Source organism: Podarcis tiliguerta (genome assembly GCF_965153285.1).
Source record: "Podarcis tiliguerta genome assembly, chromosome: 5".
Lineage (NCBI taxonomy): Eukaryota > Metazoa > Chordata > Lepidosauria > Squamata > Lacertidae > Podarcis > Podarcis tiliguerta.
Genome location: NC_139538.1, coordinates 73,574,423 through 73,588,955, shown reverse-complemented (window position 1 = coordinate 73,588,955; position 14,533 = coordinate 73,574,423). Strand labels below are relative to the sequence as shown.

The window sequence follows — 14,533 nt, the reverse complement described above, 5'->3', positions numbered from 1 at the left end:
CTGCTCTGTCATAAATACAAGGCCCATAGTGAGGTGAAACATCATATTCAAGAACTATTATGGTCATTTTGCTAACATAGCTGCAGCAGAAGCTAAAGGAGGTATCCTAACCCCCAATCCACAACTGCTGGGTGGGTGTGTTTAGGATGCAATGGAGGTGTTCCTGTAATGGGCCCAGCCAGCTGGGGGATGGCGATGGCTTCATCACCATGGATAGTCCCATTGAACCTGCTGAAGTTGTCACTCTGCTTCTGTCTAAAAATTAGGAGCAGAACAGGGCCAGCCATGGTTCTGCTGCACCCTAAGCCAGCCAATTTGTTGGAGAAGATCTCAATTTGGCCCTTCTGTTGCAGCAACCTGAAACTGGCACTGCAAAATATGTGTGAGAGACAGACAGAGAGAGAGAGTAACAGAGAAAGAGACTGGTAGGAGGTTGTAAGGCTTTTGATGCTACTATGCCAACCCGAAGAACCCAAGAGGCTGATCTACACTCACGGTTTATAACATTAAGGAAGGGTTAAGGATGGGTTTTCATAATGTAGATGGACACATTATGTTCTGCTTTTAACATCCATTATTAAAATGTGACAGGCACTGCAGAGCAACCAGAACCGGCAGCAGGGAAACAGAAAGAAACCAAGGTAAAAAACCCCCAACAATTTAATTCACAAGTATGCCCTGTGAGGTTTTAAAATGATACAGCTAATATCATTCTAATAACGTTAAACAGGTCAGTGTAGACCCAGCTCAGGACAGAGTTAGGACCACTCTGTACTTCAAGATGGTCACTTGTCGAGTAAATGCAGACAGCATACAGCCTGATCCACTGTGTGATGTGTGCTCACAAAGTAATCCTAGGTATAAGAATAGGTTTTCCCCTTGAGGCATGCTTCTTATGCTTCAGTTGCTGCATATTCCAAGTGCTTAAGCTACAATATTTATTGCTATGAAAATGGTTTAACTTCACAAGCACACTGTTGCTATTGTGTTAAATGATATGTGCATGGGCACAGGCGTCTTTATACTATTGCCTTAATCATGTTGAATTGTTTTTTTCCTCTTACCAGGAAGCCCTAACAACTGTAGTTTCGGAGTGGAGATCTTTTGAGCCCAAGAGATGCTTGCAGCTGTTGGAGGAGAGCACATGATTTCTCGGCCCTTTGCATCCAAACCTTGCAGGTTTCGTCCATTTCTTTTGTGCAGGGGTTGTTGGTTGCGAAGCTTACAATTAGGACTGAGATGAGGGCAGGGATTGATGGGATGGCTAGGCTGATGCCACCAAGTTACTAATGGCTCTTTAAAGCAGGAGAAAACCATTAGACACATATAGTTCATAGGGAAAGATATATTTGTGGGACTCTCTATACATCTTGATAAATGCAGTAAATTATTCCAGAGCATCCTAGTGTCATAAAAAGAAGAAAATGACATTTTTATGTAAGGTGTTGTTGTTGTTTTTGTGTTGTTGTTTTTAAACCCACCCTCCTTATGCCACTACCTATAAGTATTCACCTTGGACTGATACATAAATCAAGGAGGAAAATTCCAAGAAGTAATTACATACGTATATCTCTCTGTTTACTTGTCTTGCTACTTACCCCAAGTAGATTGTTTGGCAAGTTGGTAAGAGATGCTATCGGTTAATTGAATCAGTCACTGTCCATTTACCTTTGCATTCTTGATAGGATCAGCAAATACCTCAAGAGATTCAGACTGGTTTCAAAAATAAGACGAAACACTAAAATGTAATGTTTGCTCCCTGGTGGGCATATTCCAAAGGGAAGGCAAGGAAAGAATTTGTAGTTCTGATGCGCAGCTTAAACTCTTTCAGAAATCCGTCATGCTTGGGAAGCGAAGCGAAGATTTATATTTCAGCATCATCAGTTGAACGGCTCCCCACCCTGCCCCAGGCCTCGCTGATATACTGCTATCCCACAGGTAGGGTTGGGGAAGAAATTCGGCTCAATTTGAATTTGAATGAGAATCTGTCTGATTTGCACTTAGAAACTGAAACACTGCTTTGACATTTGCACTTCTCCAAATATTATGATGCAGTTCATCAACCAAATAATGTGTACAAAAATATGTGTATGATGAGCAAAGTGTGCATAAAAAGCATATATTAGTGAAAACAACATAAAATGCATTATATGAGGGGGAAACTGCTTGGGAAAATGTGTGTATTGGGGGAAATAACTAAAATGCAGATGAATTTTCACGAGGACAAAAAAAAAATGCCAACTGATGCAGAAATGAAGTGAAGGCTGCAGAAATGAACTCAAAAATAAGAAACTGAGAAAAAGCATATTTGACAAATTGCACTCAGGACAATCGGTTATTTTCTGCTCTTGCAGCACTGAATGTTATTTAAGCCCCGTATCTTAATAGCTGTGTATTATTATTATAGTGATTTTTTTTTTTACATTTTCTTTAAAATAATAATAACTATATATTGCCTGTCTTTCATTATGGAACCCAGAGTGCCAACAATGGGACAACCAGGCAATCACCCACCGAGGCGCTGACCAGACGTCAACCAACGACAGTGCCTTCCCATGTGGTTGGAGTACACCCTGAGTTTAACTAGAGAACAGGAGATGGCAGGAAGTTGTCAACTTCTTGCATTGAATTGCACCCTTTCCTATTGGGGCTGCCTTGTACTGCTGTCCTTGCTCTAGTGACCTCCTCACAGGCATACCATTGTAATGTACAATGTATCAGTGTTGCCATGAAGGTGGTCCAGTAGCTGATGCTCAATTGCTTATTTTTGACTAGGCCTATGAACTTTGAATTTAAAAATGTTAGTGCCTGGGTGGCGGCAGATGGCTGAGCTTAGGACAGCTCAAGAAGTTGGAGTTTGGGTATGCAAGAAGCAGAGGCTAGAGGACTCTGATGCATCATGCTCATAAACAAACTCTCAGTCTTCTTCTGTGGTTTGTGTTGGTAAGCATGGTGGCTTAAGGCTGCAGTTCATGGTGTACATACCTCAGGATTTCCGACAGAAGCCTTTTATATACCTACCTGGAAGAGCTGTCAGGAGAGTAACTTCAGACTTTCTATATATAAAGGATGTATTCTACCACTGAGCTACAATTCTTCCTGTGTATCTATATCCCTTGCACAGTCCCTTAGCACTGCATCATGGCCTCTGCTGTTTTCCCTCCCTACCAAGGACTGCCTAAAGGAGGTTATTAAGCACCTGGCAGGTCCAAAAATGGGCATAGTGGAGCTGTATTCATCTTTGAAGAACACCGATCGAACAGGCCTGCTGTAGACCGTAATCTCATTGTGCCTGAAGGGGAAAACATATGCTTTTACATGAATTTCCTATGAATAGAACATAGGATGTGCTTATAAGTTTCCCACTATACATCTTTTTCTCTGGACTCTCTTTTGCTATTTGTAGCCTTCACGGTTGTTAGGAAACATGGTTTTAAAACAAGAATAGTTGACAGCACAAGCAGGGCATAGTTTATACCTCCCAGAGCTACAGAAAACAGCTGTATGCAAGCATAAACGCAGAGAGCTGTCTGTCTGAAAACAGCTCCAGGTTACTATTGGCCCAATTCTCAGTTGTAAATAAAGCCCCAATCGTTCCAGTCTTGTAGAGCCCAGAGGCCATAACGTCAGCTTTAACTAGTTATCTGGGAATTCCTCCAGCACAGGAGCAATCTTTGCATGGTAGAAAGCTCACAGAGTGCATCTCTGCAAATTCCTCAGAGGGTGGCAAGAAAAAAAAAGTTGGTGGTGGGGAGAGAGAGACACTTTATTGTTTCTAGCTCTTGGAATGACCCCTTTCTTTCATGGGAAGCTTAGTGTAAGAGAGACCAAACTTCCCATTGCCATAACTCTGGAATGATGGTCCACAAGCACGGTTTCCTACAGGGTCCAAGGGCCCTGTATTGAATAGGGCTGGAGAAATCAGTCAAAAGCCCATTCAATATCCCCCTTTTTTTGCAGATTCTTTAAAAAGAAAAACCATGCAGTTAATCCACATTTAAGTCGCATTCATTTTCTCCTAAAACATACATTTCTGCATGCAGTTCCCCCATGAAATACACATTTTTGTAGGCTTTTTTTAAAGAGAAGAAGAAGAAGACAAAGAAGAAGCTGCACCTCAGTATTTGAAGTAGTGTGCAGTCCAAAGGAATAACTGCATTTTGACCTATGTATTAAACCAGGAGCTGCAAATTAGATAGGTAGGTGTTATGTACTAAGCTTGGATCCTAGAACAATAGGCAAGTAGGATCCTAGAATGCAACAACTGATTGGCTTGCAGGAAAAGACCAATCAGGCACCAGGAGGAAGTTAATCAGCCTATTAGGCTGGTAGGATCGTACAATGCAACAACTGATTGGCCTGCAGGAAAAGACCAATCAGGCTCCAGGAGGGAAGCAGAACCAGCCAATCAGACGGGACTCATTGTGTAAATAATTTATATAAAAGCCTGAGGTTTGGGGGGGACAATTCAATCACTGTTTTACAAGCTGCAATAAAGAGCATGAAATCACGATAGGACTCCGAGTATATTTCAATAGGATTGGTTAAAAATGTGGACCAAACAAAATTCTCCCCTATCCCTAGTATCCAAGAAACATCATTCCATATTCTGCATGTGATAAAAGTTTTCATAATTTGACTAGCTGTTTTGAATGGACTACTGCTGCAAAATCAACTCCCAGTTTTATCATCTCCCACAGCAAATGGACTGGAGCTACCAGCCAGAGCCAGGAGTCGAGAGATACAGAGACACTCTGCCACTTGTACCAGTGTCTCTTGGACTGTTTCTACAGGAAGTGACCTAGAAAAGGTGAGGTAATGCCCATTCCTATTATTGTCATGCTTTGTACGCATTCATAAATTTTTATTAAAAAAACAAAACAAGGGCCATGGTTGTAATGTATAGCAAAAGAACTTTCCATTACATATAATCACATTACGTAACATCGTACCCTCTTATTTTATCTCGACTGAGTCTAACGACTTCCCTCCCTCCCGTCCGATGGTTTACAAAATTAAACTTTACATATTTACATTCCGCTTTGTTTCCTATCCTTGTTGTATCATTACCTAAAATATTACATTTCTCAACCTGAATAGGTAGCAGTTGTCTCTTACAGATCTTCAGAGAACCCTGCTAATGATGTTAATTGCTTACAGTTGTATTTCAAATATAATATAAATATGTTCCAGTCCTTTTGGAATGCTTGGTCTCGCTGGCTCCAGATTCTTCCTGTCAGTTTCGCCAGTTCTGCAAAGTCCATCATTTTTCATCTGCCACTCTTCTTTTTGTTGGTAACTCCTGTTATTTCCACCTTTGGGCTAACAAAATTCTTGCCACAGTTCTTGCATATAAGAACAATTTTTTATATTGTCTCGGTATCTCTCTACCCACTATACCAAATAAAAAAGCTTCTGGTTTTTTAACAAAAGTGTTTGTAAACATTTTCTTTAACTCATTATATAGATCTTTTCTCTCAACGAAAGCTGCCCATATTTGAGCCCAAGAAGCAACATTGTCCTGGCCTGACTGCAGGACTAGGGCTACAACCATAGACACATCGCCTACATGGTTTTCTCTTGCATGCTCTTTGAAAGTGAAGTAGAAGCTAAATTCTCTACAGGCACCCATCTGAGCCACATTCTATAGTATGCTATCATGTTGCTTACATAATACTTACAAAAATACTGTTTGGTGCTTGTGCGATCAAGTGCAATCGTGAGAACCTGGCAAAGCAGATACTTTCAACATGCAGGTATCAATGTTATATTATTTCTAGACTCTTCCCCATCCCCAAAGCTCCACCAAGTCTAATAATGGCTTGTGTGCACCTGGATAGCTGTAAACATCTATCCTAGGGAACATCTGTTATCAAAATTACACACAAGCTGGCCAACATCAATGGTACATTCAAGCAGAGTCACAACAATTTCATGGATTAGAAGCAGCCATGAAATGCATTTCTGAGAGCTTCCATTTTGGATGCATACAAAAGATGGATCAACATTTCCTGGCTTCCAAAAAGGTTTGCTATATGAAAATGAAAAGAGATTTCAATGTTGGGGTGGGATTAAGATTCACAGCAAGGGCCCAAAGGTCCATGTATACATTCAATATTATATTTTGAACAAAAAACAAACACCGGTGTATTTTGCAAGAAAATACAAGTTTATAACATTAATATCACATAGCTCTTACATCATGGGACACAAGACGAGGCTAATTCCATAGGGTAACTTTACTTTAGCTTAATTTATACTGGCTCGCTTTATCCCAATTTCTTATGCATAGGATTGCTTCCCTAATAATAATGATTAAATTCCCAGGAACAAAAATATGGTAGTTCTAAAAAGTGGTTTAAATTGCATACATTATGCTATGTAAATTGCATCATTGTGATGTTACATTGGTCAGAAGAAATGTTGCAGGTAAAACACATTTCGGTTAATATCACATTTTATCAATGCTAAGAACCACTAAGAAGAGGATGGAGTTAAAACATACAGATTTTTCTTTTCATTTGTTGAGGGGGAGTACGTTTTTGTAACTGACACAGCACACACAATGAGCATGGGTTTTATTACCCTAAACTCATCTGTTCCTAATGTAGAATTTCTTGTCAGTTCACAAAATAAGAAGGCAAAGTTATCAGTACAATAAAAGGTCATTGATCTCTTTTCTATTTTCTTGGCCAGGTATTTAAGTGAACTTGAGAAAAACATTTGAGAAATTCTGAGTCGTCTTGCATTTCACACTTCTGGTTGTTTTACTCACCTGTAAACTGCCATTTTGAAAAACTGCCGCCCAATAATGAAACCTTGGAAAATTAACTTTAGAATGAAGTAATTTCGTTGTCCCCGAAGGGGGCAATGACAATAAAGATATTATTATTATTATTATTATTATTATTATTATTATTATTATTATTATTATTATATAGAACATGCTAATTATAAATGAAAAAGAAAAATGAGTCTGTCACCTTGACCATATTGTTCTAGAGATCCAGGGAATATGATCCAGGGAATCTGGCATCCTTCAGACTAGATTCCTCAATCTCACCCCCACAGTTGTATTGTTGTTTTTGTTGTTTTTACATTGTTTCATTGCCATTCTTCTTTTAAACCTTAATGGTATTAAAAATTAAAAACAGAGCAATTGCATGGCAGACAAGAGTAAATCTGCCTACTGGAACAACTTTACTGACACCATAAAAATAGACATACTTTGCCATTTCTAAAACAACAATCAATCTTTTCTATTTTGCCACAGTTTAGAAAGTGAGAGGAGGCATAATCTGAAAATCACTTGATTAAAAAAAGATAGAAACTTGCAAATGCAAACTGAAGGTTTTCTGCTTTATCCAGTATACTAAATATATATCTACTCAAAACCACATATTCCCAGAGTTTGCATTTATGTCACTCTTTCATGAAATTTTGTCCCCTGGTGAACCAGTGGATATCGCCAGGAGAAAATATCTTACCAAAGAGGGACTTAAATGCAAGCTATGGGGCTGGATCTACACACAGAAAAAAACCCACTATAAATCCCAGAAATTAAATCATTATAACAAAAGAAAAAACACTATGTAAAAATCACATAGAATTTTTTTGCTCTCTGGTGTTGCATGTTTATAAAACATTCAAAACATTGGGGTCTTTTTTACAAATGTAGCTGAGTCCTTAGGATAGGTGGTTTGAAGTACAAACAATTCTAATTCAGCAGTTCATGCTAACAGCTCCTTAGTACAAAATGTGAAACTATTAATGTACTTCATTGAATAAATGCTGCAGGCTAGGGGTCAGCAATTGTCCATGACTATGTAAAGGCAAATCTAAAAAAAAATTTAGTATAAACACTGACAACTGGAAAACACTGGCCTGCGAGCGCTTCAGTTGGAGAACAGCCTTTACCAAAGGTGGCATGGGCTTTGAAGACACTCGAACTCAGGACGCAAGGGAGAAACGTGCTAAGAGGAAGGCACGCTTGGTAAATCCATTCCATGACCAACTCCCACCCAGAAACCAATGTCCCCACTGGGGAAGGACGTGTGGATCCAGAATTGGCCTCCACAGTCACTTACAGACTCATTGTTAAAACCATGTTTATGGAAGACAATCTTACTCGGCTATGAGTGATCGCCAAAGAAGAAGGAAGAAGATGACTATGTGGCCTGAGGAAAATCTCCAGCTGGGTTACTAAAAAAATAATAATCCCTTCTTTGCTTACTACTTGGAGGTTGCTAGCTGCATTCTCCGGTAAAACTCATTGTTGGCCCTCTTATAGCAGGCTTCATCCTGACTGGTCACAGAAAGAGAAGGGAAGCCTTAGGTCATTGCCAAGCCACCATACATGTATCTCCCATTGTTTCTCAGAGCAGGCCGTTGCCTGACTGCTTCACTTGATTCCCACAGGGCGGATAGTGGCCCTACAATGGGAGGGACCAGTCTGACTGGAGCAGGCTCTGATGTTTTTGTCTGCCTTCTTCCCTTGCTTCCCACAGCAACCACTGGAAAAGATGCTGCGCTACTGGAAATGAGATATAATGAATTAAAGAAAATGTATAAGTACACTTTTGTTAAAAAGCCAGAAGCAATTTTATTGGGCATAGTGGGTGAAAAGATACCAAAGGGAGATTAAAAAAACCAAAACCTGTTTATGTATCAACAACTGCAGCAAGAATCCTTTTAGCCCCAAAATGGAAACAACAAGAAATACCAACGAAAGAAGACTGGCGGATGAAGATGACGGACTTTGCGGAATTGGTGAAGCTGACCAGAAAAATCCGAAACCAACGTGATCAAGCTTTCCGAAAAGACTGGAGTAAATTTATACAATATTTGAAGGACCATTGCAAGCAATTAACAACACTAGCAGGGTTATAAAAAGACTTGTAATGATAATTGTTACTACCCTTTTATATTTACTTAAAAATAGTGAATGATTGAAATATAAAATGTATAAATGCTATGATATACAAATGAATTTTGAAAACCATGAGGGAGGAGGGAGGGAATTCGACAGGCTTGTATGAGCAAAAGAAGTAAAGTGGATAATGAAGGTGTATTTAAATATTATAAAATGTAAAATTAATAAAATATTTTTAAAAAGAAAAGATACAGTGGTACCTCTGCTTAAGAACTTAATTTGTTCTGGAGGTCCGTTCTTAACCTGAAACAGTTCTTAACCTGAGGTACCACTTTAGCAAATGGGGCCTCCCACTGCCGCTTTGCCACTGCCACGCAATTTCTGTTCTCATCTTGAAGCAAAGTTCTTAACCCAAGGTACTATTTCTGGGTTAGCAGAGTCTGTAACCTGAAGTGTCTGTAACCTGAAGCGTCTGTAAGCCAAGGTACCACTGTACTGTGCTGCTGGCAATGTTAAAATGGCTGCTGCAACTGTAATCTTGCACCTGCTGAATAGCCAATGGAATAAGCTATCTGCAAAGCAGGAGCAGCAGCAGCCTGGAACAGAATGGTGGAAACCCAAGTCGTGAAGCAAAAGAGGATAGTGAACTATATCGAAGAAAACAGAGGTCAAAAAGAAGGGGGGCAGGAAAGTGATCAAAGCGGAAATATAATCAGTAAATTTAATGAGGGCAATTTCAGTCAAGTACACAAGCCTGATTTTAAGGGGTCAAGAGAGAGGCTGGGGAAAAGGTCAACACAGCAGGAATAAACAGTGGAAAATGCATTTGTGGGAGGGTAGGAGGGCTGGGGCTTCATCATTAAGTATCTGGTTTTTTCACTGCCTGCAAACAATAACTCTCATTTTTAATAAAGCTAGTAATTTTCAAAACACCCTGAGCTTGTGGCATTTACCTTCTCTCTCAATTCCCCTTTCTTACCTAGCACAGAATGAGTTTTGGCTGTTGCTGCTTTCAAAAGAAACAATTCTAGTGAAATATGCAGAGTTGGAGGCAAGAAGACGTACAATTATAAACATCTCCTGCAGAGTACATTACGCTTCAAGGTTTACAAGCGCCTTTTAACTTCTCAGTTCTAATCACCAGTCAAAGATGGCCAGAAATAGGCAGGCATCCTATGCCAGTAAGGCAAGAGGATTGCTCTTTTAATGTGTAGAAGGGTGACCTCATAACTTTGCTTTTTTCCCCTTCAAAGCAGCCGATAGTTTTGCAGATCACACCATGAAATTTGCTGGGAAATTAACTCTGAATGAATAGAATGAAAGTACAGGGGACTGGTCCCTAACTCTATGGGGACCCCTTATTTAGGGTTCTCTTATTCAGGGTCCATAAAGAAGGAACAGAGGTGCCATAAATGTGGGTTATATTATAATTCAAGAAAAATGTGTATTGTTCTTCCTCACCTCTCTTCATTACAACCTGTGATTCTTTCACTGAGCTTGACATTAGTCCCAAATCCTTTGCTGGTCTTGCCCCATTCATTGAGCTTCCAGGTTTCTCTCACTTTCCTTTCTAATGGCAGAAATATGTGGCCACTTGACTCACTTTTGGATAACATGCAAATCTGATGGCAGGTGGGGTAAAGAGATAAATATTCTGTTGGGGGTGGAGTCAGACCCTCCAGTTCCTTAAGTGGGTGTAAATCAAAAACAGCACCATAATTTATTTGAATTTATGTATTACAAATGGTATATATGGATCACTTTTCTATTTAAAAAAATCCAAAGTGATGTACAAATATTAAAATGTAAAAACTACCAACATCATTCAAGTAAAACATATCAAAATTACAAAACAGTAGCAACCAAAGTAATAATAAACAGAAAACCCCTGAAATGCAAAATTAACAGAAACTTCCTCCTTGTCCCCTTTTCATACTGACAAGCAAAACATCATCCTAGGATTTTTCCATTCAATGATATATCTTATTTTTTGCTCTGTAGGAAGCACCCGACCATAGGACGCACCTTGTTTTAGAGGGGGAGAATTGGGACAAAAATTCTCCCCCTCTCTGCTCAGCGCCCCTTCAGCGAAGCAGCAGGAGAAATGGAGCCCCTTCCATTTCTTCTCACGCTTCGCTGAAGGGGTGCTGCGCAGCTCTCTCTCTCTGCTGAAGCCAAGAGAGTCTTGCTCTCCCGGCTTCAGGCAGCTATCCCTGAAGCCTTCGGGACACAGCGCAAGTTCCCGCTGCACTCCGGAGGCTTCAGGTTCCTTTTGCTGAAGCCAGGAGAGTCTTGCTCTCCCGGCTTCAGCAAAAGGAACCCAAAGCCTCCAGAGCGCAGCGGGAGCTCCCGCTGCACTCTGGAGGCTTCAGGCGGCTATCCCTGAAGCCTGGAGACCGAGAGGGGTCGGTGTGCACTGACCCCTCTCGCTCTCCAGGCTTCAGCAAAAGCAACGCGAAGCCAAGGAGCGCGGAGGGAGCGTTCCCTCTGTGCTTCGGAGGCTTTGCGTTGCTATCGCTGAAGCCCAGGAGCCTGCATTCGATCCATAAGATGCGCACATATTTCCCCTTAATTTTTGGAGGGGAAAAAGTGCGTCCTATAGAGCAAAAAATATGGTAAATTGTATTGTAGGACCTGCAGGCGAGGCCATGTGTGATGCAATATATTCTACCCATTCTGGTGCATCCTACATGAGAAACATACAGGTGACACAGTGTTTGGAATTATGAGGATGAGATGCAGGATTGCCAGAGGACGGTTCAAAGCAAGCTCTCACAGTTTGCGTCGATTAGGAGGCTGCAGAATGCTATGATAGGAGGCTTGTCAAAAGCTTTAGCAAGCTTCTCAGAGTTTGCTTACAATGAAAAGCTTTCTCTGATTACCAGGTGATAGGAGATGCTGGATGGAAATCTTCCACAAGTCGGATATGTTGTAGCTGACGACTCATTTTGAGGGAAAAGTCTTGGTGGGTGTTACAGTCAATTACATATAAATATATTTACCTGGTAGTGGAACATATAGTCAATGGAGCTTGGTGTGTCTCCTAGATCTCTAGTTCCTGGAGGCTGGCAGACCATCCTCATGCAAATCTCAAGGCTTGTGAGTACAATGACACAAGGAGGCTTGCATCTGAGAGAAAAGGATGGACAGGTAGGTAGGCTACAGGGTCCAGGCCATGCAAGGCTTTGAAGATGAGAACCCATGACTTCTGCTCATGGTGTATCATCAAGCTGTTACTTTGCAAAAGCAACTCTGCAACCAGAGAAACATTTACAAAAGCACCACAGGGGTTGTTTGTTGTTACACATGGAGAGACCAAAGACTAAACAAAAGGGGGGAATTGAGAAAGGATTTCCTGACTGCGTTAACCTGCCAAATCTTCAGAATCAATTCTTCTCATCCCTGCAACACCTGGGAGAGCTGGCAATTACCGTTGATCCAAATTAGAGCTGCAGTGCTCTTGCAACCAGGGGTATGGTTTTAACTAAAACAAACACAAGCCCAAAGCTTTGTTATTGATCGCTGTTATTAGCATCTTGTCCCATAGTGGGGCCGCATCACTTAAACCTTCCCATTAAGGCGCCACAAATGTTTTCTTTTTCCTTCTTCCAAAGCAGGGCATCCATGCAATTATTGTGCCGAGTGGGAGGTAGGAATGTAATTATGTAAGCTAAGTAAATTAAGAAGCTTGCATGGTTCATTATAGTTCATTTTTTTGGTCAGCACTTTGTATCAGCAGCTGGTGCAAAATTTCTTTTTCGATTAAAATGAACTGATTGAATCTAGTGTGGGAAAGGAGACCAGTCCATGTGTTAGTTGAAAGATCAGCTCTTCACTCTCAAAACTGATCTCCCTCCCCTATCTTTTCCCTTCATATTTTTTCTTCTCTTTTCTTACTATGTGGCCAATTAGATTGTAAGGCTGAGACTAGACCTTGCAGCTTTTATGTACAGTGGTGCCCCGCAAGACGAAATTAATTCGTTCTGCGAGTTTTTTCGTCTTGCGAAGCACCAATGTGTATTGACGGTTTCCCATAGGAATGCATTGGCAGTTTTTTTAAAAAAAGGCGCAAGACGTTTCATCTTGCGAAGCAAGCCCATAGGGAAATCCGTCTTTCGAAGCAACTCAGAAAACGGAAAACTCTTTCGTCTTGCGAGTTTTTCGTCTTCCGAGGCATTCGTCTTGCGGGGCACCACTGTAGTCTTATATTCAATGCCCAGTTACTCTCAGTGTTCTGGAAGTTAATACATGAGAGGTCCAGAGGGTGGCAACATGAGAACGGGCCTTTTCTGTGGTGGCTCCTTGTTTATGGAATGCTGTCTCCAGGGAGACTCACCTGGCATCTTCATTACATATCTTTAGGCACCAGGCATTGGGCTGATTAACATACTATGGCATTGAAAATGTGTTTGTAGGAGTGGGGAAGATTGGTTTATTTTTGTTTTATTATGTAATTTGTATTCTAGTTTTGTATTTTTCTGTTGTGAATAGCTCTGAAAGCTTTGGATGAAGGGCAATATACAAATCTAATATAATCAACAAATTAATTAGACTAATGACTTAGCTTAGCTACATTAGTAAATAATAATTTTTTATTTATTATTATTATTAGTAGTAGTATTTTAAATGCATTATAACACTTCGATACTATATGGTGCTGTAGAGTTCTGTCTTTTGGCAATGTGATTTCCCAATATTGGGTTTACAACACATTTTCCTGAAATGTTTCTTTTGATGTGCCTTGTTCCAGGCTAGTTGGCTTGGCAACTGTATTAACTGAACATGTACTTAATCAGCAATTGACTTGCGATAATTGGTGACTTAATTTGCAAAGGAAAAGGCACACAAAGTGAGATTTTCATATGCCTGAAATTGAAACCTAAGAGACTTAAATTTCAACATCAAAGTTCACAAGATTATTCACAATAATTTGTGTGCTAAAACATTTTCTTTTGCATTAGTGAAAGCTAATCAAATATTGTGGTATTATATTCTTGTAAAGTAAACTAACTTTAGCACTTTCAAATTTTGTGCTTTTTGGGTTTTTTCTATGAGACATCTGTTTCTGAACATTGAAGTTAGCAATTATTATTTTGGGAGTGGGTGCAAGTAGTTTGGCTTGCCTAGAGTACAAAATAGCTTGGCACTGCGACCATAATCGTATATGTGCTATATCAGCATGTTAATTCTCTTGGCATAGGGAAAGAAATTCTGCTGTAGAAATTTACGCATGATAGGGAAAGATTTCCATGGTTTGCTACTTCTGCGTGGTTGCCCACAGTAGATACTCATTTATAAAACAAAGCTTAGAGTGAGATGCTTACTTCAGGTAAAACCTTTCCAAAATCCATTAGTTGCTGAAATAAAACAAGCATCCAAATGAGGCCTGCATAGCAGAGGCATCCATCTTTTCACACAAGCATCCAAATGTGGTTCTGTATCATACATATTTTGAGAATGCATTACTAAAGCACAATTCTGATGGGCTCATATATCTCTTGGTAGACACCTATGTCTTTGTTTTTCAGAAGGGTTTCTTTTTTTGTTAAGCTGTTAGCTGATAAACAAAAAAACAATCATATTGCTCATTCACAACACTTAAAAAAAAGACAGCTACTTAAATGATGATCTGTAGTTACAAATAATACAGGCCTGAAAAAC

General features: G+C 40.0%; 1 long non-coding RNA gene across 1 annotated transcript; it reads left to right on the top strand.

Moving 5' to 3' along the window:
- Positions 1 to 590: 590 nt before the first annotated feature.
- Positions 591 to 4,804, top strand: LOC310677368. Its single transcript, XR_014511133.1, has 4 exons — positions 591 to 641; positions 1,068 to 1,179; positions 1,832 to 1,938; positions 4,701 to 4,804. It is a non-coding gene; the product is annotated as an uncharacterized lncRNA (long non-coding RNA).
- The last annotated feature ends 9,729 nt before the right edge of the window (positions 4,805 to 14,533 follow it).